This window comes from Dermacentor andersoni, chromosome 11 (genome assembly GCF_023375885.2).
Source record: "Dermacentor andersoni chromosome 11, qqDerAnde1_hic_scaffold, whole genome shotgun sequence".
NCBI classification, from domain to species: domain Eukaryota; kingdom Metazoa; phylum Arthropoda; class Arachnida; order Ixodida; family Ixodidae; genus Dermacentor; species Dermacentor andersoni.
In genome coordinates, this window is record NC_092824.1 from 36,757,013 (window position 1) to 36,764,808 (window position 7,796).

Sequence of the window (7,796 nt, forward strand, 5' to 3'; positions counted from 1 at the left end):
TACTTCCGTGAGCTAAATGTGGGACCATTAGCAGAATTTTTCCCGATTTGGAAGGTCAACGAACGGTGTTGAGGCGACTGTCATGCGATATTTTTGTGGTCTCGCTTATTTCTCGCCTGTAGTGGCAGTCTACGAGTCTTATTTCCGCGATGACGTTTAATTACAGCGCATAGTGATGAATATAGTATCGCAACCACATATCGAGACGGTAACGAAACTACACAGCTGCCGTCGTAGCCTGAAAGCCATTACCATATTCAAGTTGCAAAGAGGCAAAAGAAAAAAAAAAAATCTGCTAACAAACCTGAAAAAAATTGCAATCTGAAACAAGCTGCGTCAATAACTGCACGAACGCGACAATCCGAAACGTCAGCCGATGTTCGTGTCGTTCAAAATGTTTTCCAGCAAAGTAGGAACCTTTCAATCATAATCAAATCATTTACCTTACCGGAATAAAGCGGTGTTGTTGCCGCCGTTCTTTTCTTGCAAACACAATTCGAAGTTTTCCACTCGAAATCATATCAACCCGCCGTGGTTGCTCAGTGGCTATGGTGTTAGGCTGCTGAGCACGAGGTCGCTGGATCGAATCCCGGCTACGGCGGCCGCATTTCGATGGGGGCGAAATGCGAAAACACCCGTATGCTTAGATTTAGGTGCACGTTAAAGAACCCCAGGTGGTCAAAATTTCCGGAGTCCCCCACTACGGCGTGCTTCATAATCAGAAAGTGGTTTTGGCACGTAAAACCCCATAATTCAATTTTTTTTAATCATATCACTTTAAGCAAGCAAACAGCACAAACGAGCCGCCGCCAGCTCTGCCGAAAGTTTCAAAATGGGCAAAAAAAGCGCGAAGCGGCACTGCTGCGTGTGGCGCCACCTGCGCTGTGCTTGAATAAAACTGTCTAACCTTTCGCGTGCTTACATATCTTAACTTTAAAACACTTTAATTCACAGCTATGTTTTTTGAACAGCATATATTTAATTTTTTTACTTGCTTTTTATGTACACTTTAAATTGCGCGCCCCCTTTGTAGGCTGCAAGCAGCAGCATGCTATCAGTGTAGTGCCAGATTTGAACCAGCGAACGTGCGCGCTTCAAAACGTGCGTAGGAAATTTATGAAGAATCGGTTTCCGCGCGCTCCGTTTGTGGTGCTCATTATGCAACAAAGGGTTTCAGTATGCCTCATCAACGCAGCTGTATCTCCTCACCTTTTCCGAAGCATGCCGGCAACTTCCACACTTACAAAATTGACCGTGTCGCCCTCCCGGCCCCGTTCACTATATGTATCGACGAGCCGCCCCTGTCCCCCCTCCTATTCGTTGAGGCTACCCTGGAACCTCCCTGGCAATGCCTTCTAGATTTTGACACTTTTTCTAAGTAATTGTCTTCACAATTGCTAGAAGCGTGTGGCTTGGAGACATAAGTGCTAGCCAGGGCGCTGAAATGTTCCGACATTTTTTTCTAACTGTACATCTTCACAATGGCTAGTGAGTATAGCTTAGAGACATCAACTGCTAGCCATCGTGAAGGTGTCTAAACTGTAGCTTGAAATAGCTCTAGCTGTTTCTAGCCTGTTCAAGCTATATCAAGCTAGCTAGTAGCCAACTTGTGCTTCCCGGGACGTCTTTTTAGACGTTTAAAATGTTTTACACCTGGTTAAAGCTACAGTAGCGCTGTGTTTACCCGCCGTGGTGGTTTAGCGGCTATGGCGTTGCGATGCTGAGCACAAAGTCGTGGGACCAAATCCCGGCCGCGGCGGCCGCATTGCGATGGGGGCGAAATGCGAAAACGCCCGTGTTAGAGTTTAATGGTATTCTGGTACGCTCTACCCGTGTCCCACGCCATAGGAGTACGTTAAAGATACCCTGGAGGTCAAAATTAATCCAGAGTCCCCACTTCGACGTGCCTCATAATCAAATCACAATCAAACCAACTAGCCAGCAAGAACGCCCAACCAAATCGGGGTTTTGGCACGTGAAGCTCCAGAACATTTCTTCTAGCAGCTGTGTTTGGATGGTTAAGCTCTGCGCCACCCGGTGGATGCACCGTGCACATCACAGCCGTAGTAGTATGGAGCGGCTTTAGTTAAGGTCTCCGCCCATCCGCCAGAACGCCCAGCTCGCCTACGGTTACCGGATTACCGAACACGCTCGGTGCTGCGACAGAACTCTTGCAACGGACGCTACTTGGATAGCTCTCGCGGGGGATCGACGGCCCAGGCGGCTAGCGGAGAGGTTGGCGAGGCTTCGCGCGCTGGCTCTAAGACAACCGGAAGTGGACGACACGACGTCACATCATGACGCAGAGCCAGTGAAGGCGGAGCTAATTAGTCCCGCTCACTCGGTGAACGAGTTCGGGAGAAAAAAAAAACAAGGCTAGGGAGGAGTACACCTTCTAATCGTCCGTAGCTCTGTTAATATGAGACCCTCCACTTCGATTGTGGCGCTAACGTTTTACTGTGGCTATGCGTCTACAAAATTCGTCCAAACCTTTTCAGGGACCACTTAAAAGGAGCAATAGGCAGGGTCATATTGCTATCGGCCCCGCCCCTGCTGAGAGAAAATGTTGTGCAGAGGAGGGACGAGGAAAGTAAAGATTATTCTTTGGCTCATTCTTGGCACTTTGATAGATTGTTCTGTCTCGCCTCACTTTAAGAAAAATGAAATAATGTGTGAGCGATGTGAGAATCAAAAATCTAGAGATAGCTAGGCTCGCTTTAGGGAAAGGGATCCTATATACAGTAATTCTATGAACCTCTGCCGCCGCGCACAGCAGCCAATTAAGTGTTCTAACCATTAGGCCACGATCGCATGCCTGCTTCTCGCGTTCCAACTTTGGAACGCGAGCTCCTGGCACGAGGTATCGATATCGCCTGGATTTACCGCTGAAATTCGATGATAAACATCTCGAAATAAGTGCGACATTCAAGATTTTTAAATGGCAGTGCATTAAAACGTGACTGCCTTCAAATTCACTATTTAAGCAACTGCCCCTAAGGTACTAACAAGTACGTTAATAAATTTTTCTTAATGCATATTCAGGAGCGATGCACCGAGCGATGAAAGTGCTGACTTTGTTCATGTGTACTAAAGCATCAATGTTCAGCACGATCACATCTTCTGTGTTCGGTGACCCACAGTCGTCTCCCTTCGGGTCGTCATCGTCACTGGAGACGTCGCGACAACAGTTAACAATCTCTTTGGTTGTCAGGTCCATTGCCGTTAGCGCTGCGCTGTCGCTATCCACGTAGTTGTCGAAGGAAGAGACGGCAGGCAGCTGTTCCACAATATCGGTCCACAAGTCTCCTGGGTTGTTGTCGGTCACCTCCAGGTCATCTCCAAGCTGCACAGGTGCTTTGACAAGCCCTGCCTTTCGCCAGCAGTTGCTAATGGTGGACGCTTTCAAGTTCCACCAAGCTCCTGTGAGCATTTCCGCTGGCAGACAAATATTGATTGCAGTCGGCTGCTCTAGGTGGAAGTTGATAATCAACCGCTGCACAAAGTGCTTATGAAATTCTGCTTTCACGCTCTTTATAATGCCCTGGTCCAGGGGTTGCAGCAAGGACGTGTTGTTTGGTGGCAGAAACTCCAAGTAATGCCCTGGTCCAGGGGTTGCAGCAAGGACGTGTTGTTTGGCGGCAGAAACTCCAAGTGAACGTGTGTCAAGCAAACATTCTCTATGTGAGCGGAACAGTTGTCGACAACCAGTAGAATTCTTCGGTCATCCCTCCTCATTGGGTCGGTGAGTTTGGTCAGCCACTTGGAAAAGAGTTCTCTGGTCATCCAGGCTCGCTTGTTAGCGTTGTACTCGTACGGTAATGACATGACGTTTTTCATGCAGCAAGGCTTCATGTACTTGCCGATGACGAGCGGTTTAATTTTCTTCATGCTTGTTGCATTGCAACAGAACAGGACTGTCACGCGAAGATGCGACGACTTCTTCCCCCCTTTGCACTGCTGCCCTTTCAAGTGCATCGTCCAGTCTGGCAGGAGCTGATAAAAACATGGGGCCTCATCCGCATTGAAAATATTGTCTTCAGAGTACAATTTAGCCACCTCTAGAAAAAAATATAATTGTTCCAGGAATCCTCGCCTTCTCTGTCGGCAGCCTTTTCCTCACCCGAGACTACCTTCCAAGTTATTGTGTTCCTTAATTTGGCGGAAACGAAAATGCCAACTCGCACTCGTGCCAAACCCAGTTATTTCAAGTGCATCGGGAAATTCACAGGCTTTTTTTTTTGGAGCATTGGGCCAGACACAGGAATGTTTTGCACTGTGGAATCTTGAACCATGTGAGAACAGCCTGGTCCACATTTTGAATGTTTCCCAGTCGCAGCCATTTCCTCGTAGGAGCGAGATGCGATTCCTGGTGAAGCTCGACAATCTTGTCTCGGTCTTTCAAGATGGTTGCGACGGTCGATGGGGCAATTCCGCGCTGTCTCCACACGTCTATTTGTTTTTTTTTTTTTTCCTGCGTCGGTTTCCTGCAATACGTCGAATTTGTCTTGCAGTGAAAACTGCTTTCGCTGCTTCTTGGCGCCATCGCTAGCTGCATTCATCGTTGGATTTCGCGTGAACCCCACCAAACCTTTGTTGTGAAGTTCTTGGTGAAGTTCGTGGTGAAGCAGTTGCCACTCAACGTGGTGATGATGGTAGCTACAGCACTGACAGTTTCTGTTTCACGCGAGAGTTGCGGCGCTGTTACTTTAGCTGAATTTGTAATACTGATGTTCTTCAGAAATTTTAGAAATTCGTTAATGTTGGGTTCGTAGTAACGAGATTTGACTGTAGTATGCTTGGCACTGTGCTAAGTATGCTATAACTAGTAGACGCCGATGCCTCCTGTACTAGCTACAGGAAATTTAAGGTAGCCCCGAAAGTGACAATCCGATAATGTGGCACATCTGTTTTGGTAAAGTCACCTAATTTCGGGTGAATTTGGTATTTAGGACTCCCAGTTATTCATTTTTGGCGATCCTCGCTGAGTCCAAATTATCGGTTGGGCACGGTAGCTAGTAATCCTTAAATTGCTTTTTTTTTTTTCAGAATGAAAACATTTTCGTAGTTGGCATAAAAATGTGCGTCAGCATTCAGTGATCGATGCTTGCGCAATGCTGTCTCTTTTTACTTGTTGGCAACATTTAGCTAGGACAGCTGGCCAGGGTTCATGCAGGTGAATATGACAAAAATTCAAGGGTTTTCAAGGACTTTCAAGGCCCTGCGTGTGGATTTTCAAGGACCACATTCCCTATTAGAAATCCAAATAAGAGACATTTTCAGGGGTAGACAGAGGCTTGAAATGATGAGAATTCACTGAAAAAGGGGATCGTCACTGGCGCCAACAATTTAACAAGGAAACTTGTCTTCAGACAAAACGATGGCTCCAGAGATATTTCCTTTTTCGACCACTTCTTATCATTGTTTGTTAGAGTTATACGGATGACCACTTTCAATGTGTTAGAAGATGCAAACATTTACTCGCTAAAGAAGATCAACCAAGCAAACACTCACTCAGTGCTTATGTGGCCTCATTTTGCATCTCCTGAATTTTTACGTCAATGACCAAGATATCCTGCTGCTTGCTCTTGGCAGTCTTCCTTAGGCTGTTTGACTTCTTGATGCAAGTCAGGTCACTGGTTGCCTCCTCTTTTTCTGCATTTGAGTCTGCTGAAGCTGTCAATTCTGCAACAGCGGCTTCTATTTTCTTTTTCTTCCTTCTGAGAGTTTCAATCTCTTCATCAATGCAGCATTTCTTCCCGTTTCGCATCTTCATGCTCCTGCTTTTTCTGTTTCCAAAAACGCATGGTATTGGTTCCTCGCAGAAGCCAAAGATTCTCTCAATTCCTTTGTGATGGGCACATGGAAAATGCCACCTGCTACGTTTACACCATCACAGATAATGCGCTGTGAAATGCGAGACACTTCTTTCGCATGTTCTACTGGAACCTGGCAATTCACGCTGAATCCTCTATCTACACTTGCGTGGCCATGACTAAGTGTAAGCAGCAGTTTTACAATCCTCCAAAGCTCAGCATATGCTGAGCCAACCTTTAAAAGTTCATAGAAAAACTTGTCAAGTGTATGCGAGCTCTTTTCAAATAGCTGCAACTCATGTTTGCGCTCCTGTAGCAGCTCAACGAACTGTGCAAGCACAGTACCCCTTGAATGCTCATGGATTCTCTATGCTGAAATGAGTGCATCTAGAACTTTCTTTAAGCCTTCCAGATACTCATCTGGCTTCGATGACATCTGCCTGGGGTCTCGTGAAGAGAGGCCTCTCACAATGGGATATTGCAGGGGGCTCTTCTCCAGGATCTTTTTTGCGACACTTAGAAGAAACTGCTTGCACTGCATGCGAAATGCTAATACAGCTTTCACACCTACTTTGTGGCTTTTAAGAAGCTGGTCAGCTGTGTGACCAGCATCTATCTTCTCGAGTGGCAGACGGTTGTTTAAAACTTCAAAGTCAATCTTCAGGAGGCCAGTGAATCCCACTGATGAATAGAGAACAGAAGACTTGAGAAACTTTGTTAGCAGTTTTCTGACAATATTCTCAAGGTCCTTTTCAAAGAACGTAGCTGGCTTATCTGTCTGAAAGTGTGTCAAAAATGGCTGGAGGGTCATCGCAATAGCAAGTGCAAACTTGAGCTTTGCTACCATTAGTGGGTCACAGCAAAAGTCACAAACGTTCTGAAAAGAAGCACACTTGGGAAGGTTCACTTCCTTGCTTCTTGCCATTTCCACATACTCTTTGATGTCAGGCCAGAGAAGCAGAACTCGCTCTATCACCGGGACATTCTCAATCCACCGATGTGCACAGCACTTGAGAGGAAACAGAGTTTGTCCGGTGACAGCTACAAAGTCTTCTCCCAGGGCAGGTGCATCAAGAAACAACATACTCATACTTGAGAGCAAAATGTCCAAGCTCCATTTGCTTGCTGTAAGACCTGCCTTTCATTTCATTTCATTTGATTACCTTAAAGGCCCCAATAAATGGAGCATTACATAAGGGCTGGCAAAACAAAAATACATAGGCACAATAAGAGGAAGTTTTTTACATTTTCGACGAACTTCGATGGGCACATAATGACAGCAACGTCATTAGAAGACCATTCCAGTCTGCAGCTGTGCGAGAAAAAAAATCATTTGAAAACGTGACTGCGTGAGCGTGGACGGGCAGCCTGTAGTTGATGGCTGGTGCGGTGAAATATGCGTGCAGGGGAAAGGATATAAGGTGCGATGCGCATAGGGCTATGAAAGAATGTGAAATAGAGATAGGCTGGCAATGCAACGACAAAGCGATAAGGGGGATAATGTGGATGCAGTTTTTAAGGAGGAAACGCTGATATCAAAGGAATATGACGAGTGGATGAGACGAGCGGCCTTATGCGGCATAGGCATTATGCACAGTGTGCAAGCTGCAGCTGCCAAGTCTAAGCACCTCACCTGATAGTTCTTCTGTAGGTGCTTCTGCAGGCCTTTGAATGCCTTGAAATTCACATTGGGTCCGTCCATTGATAGTTGCACTATTTTATGTAATGGAAGTGGTTCTAAGGCATCAAGTAGTTTTTCTTGCAGGTCTTCAGTCCTGGCATGGCCCTAAACACAGATGTGCAGTAGCGTACTGTGATGCATCCCAGTACTTTAGATGAACGTCCATTTGCTTTTGCTGGCAATTCTCATTCAAAGACTCGTCGAACAAGACAACATAGTAGTCGCTGTTTATCTCCCGCCGCAGAGAGGAAAGAAAGAATGGCCTCAAACCATGGCACGCGATATATGAGCACTTCTGCTCT

The 7,796-nt window shown here is 46.2% G+C and overlaps 1 pseudogene; it reads right to left on the minus strand.

The window, feature by feature from the left end:
• Nucleotides 1-1,455: 1,455 nt before the first annotated feature.
• LOC140213977 (uncharacterized) lies at nt 1,456-7,515 on the minus strand (annotated as a pseudogene).
• Nucleotides 7,516-7,796: the final 281 nt, after the last annotated feature.